The sequence below is a fragment of the Theropithecus gelada genome, unplaced genomic scaffold (assembly GCF_003255815.1).
Source record: "Theropithecus gelada isolate Dixy unplaced genomic scaffold, Tgel_1.0 HiC_scaffold_11147, whole genome shotgun sequence".
NCBI classification, from domain to species: Eukaryota; Metazoa; Chordata; class Mammalia; order Primates; family Cercopithecidae; genus Theropithecus; species Theropithecus gelada.
This window is the reverse complement of record NW_020252702.1, coordinates 1-1,444: the sequence shown is the minus strand read 5'-3', so window position 1 is coordinate 1,444 and position 1,444 is coordinate 1. Positions and strand designations below refer to the sequence as shown.

Below are 1,444 nucleotides of genomic sequence, written 5' to 3'. Positions count from 1 at the left end.
AAACAAGAAATGGGGAAAGGATTCCCTATTTAATAAATGGTGCTGGGAAAATTGGTTAGCCATAAGTAGAAAGCTGAAACTGGATCCTTTCCTTACTCCTTATATAAAAATTAATTCAAGATGGATTAAAATTTTCTTAACATATGAGGTTTCAAATGTGTTTCTACAGAAATTCATACTCAGTAATTTCATCAGAATACTAAGCATATGCCCAAACTAAAAAAAAAAAAAATCTGATATTATTTTACATCACTTTTTTTAGTATGAAGTGAGTTGGTCATTTAAGGTCTACATGCCCTAATTTTTTTTTTTTTTTTCACAAAAGCACTTTTTATTTGAGGCAAAGAGAAGTCTTGCTGAAAGGATTACAGTTCCAAGCAGTCAAAACTCAACTGTTAGTAGCACTATTTTGACCTGGTAGATTTTGCTTCTCTTTGGTCAGAAAAGAGTATTCAGGTTGTACTTTCCCCAGTAGGGCAAAAAGAAGGGCAAAGCAAACTAGAAGAGACTTCTACTCTACTGACAGGGCTCTTCAGATTCAACATCAAGCTAGACACGCCCTCGCTGGCCACTCTACAGGTTGCTGTCCCACTGCTGAGTGACACAGGCCATACTACATTTTCAAGAAAAAAAAATGAGGCAGGAAACACAGGTATAGGTCACTTAGGGATGAGCAGGCATCCACCACTTCAAAACTCCTCATGGAAGGGGTAATCCTTGTGGGAGGCACAGCTCAACAAGGCACAGACCCTCCAGTTCCTGTTGTAGCTGAGTAAGGTGGTCGTATCCTGGTTGCTCAGTTCAAAGTCAAAGACCTTAAAGTTCTCAACAATGCGTTCCGGTGTCACGGACTTGGGGATCACCACCAAGTTCCTCTGCATGGGGAACCGGATCAGGACCTGGGCTGTAGTTTTATTGTGCTTGGCTGCGATCGCCTTGATCCTGGGATCCTCCAGGAGGGAAGGGTCCTCGGGCTTGTCCCAGGGCCTGTCAGGAGAGCCGAGGGGGCTGTAGGCGGTCACCACGATGCCTTTGGAGTGGCAGTACTGGATTAACTTCTCCTGAGTGAGGTAGGGGTGGCACTCAATCTGGTTAACTGCAGGCTTAAGATCGCCTCCACCTGGAGATGGTTGAAGTTGGAAATGCCAATAGCTTTCACCAGCCCTTCATCCACCAGCTCTTCCATGGCCGCCCATGTGTCCAGAATGTTGGTGTCACTGGGAAGCACATTGCCCAACTCATCCAATGGGAAAAATTCCTTCCCAGGCTTAAAGCCAGTTGGCCAGTGAATAAGGTAGAGGTCCAGGTAGTCCAGCTTCAGGTCGCTGAGCGTCTTCTGTACATGCCCTAATTCTTTAACTGTGAGATAATTTATCTACTCTGTACATTTCTCAAATATACTATGCCATTAGGGAGCTTATAACATTGCTGAGCACATATTAAA

The 1,444-nt window shown here is 43.9% G+C and overlaps 1 pseudogene across 1 annotated transcript; it reads right to left on the bottom strand.

Annotated features, from left to right (window-relative positions):
- Window positions 1–302: 302 nt before the first annotated feature.
- On the bottom strand, window positions 303–1,359 carry LOC112616851 (annotated as a pseudogene). Its single transcript, XR_003117815.1, has one exon. The product of XR_003117815.1 is annotated as an aldose reductase pseudogene (transcript).
- Between the last annotated feature and the right edge of the window lie 85 nt (window positions 1,360–1,444).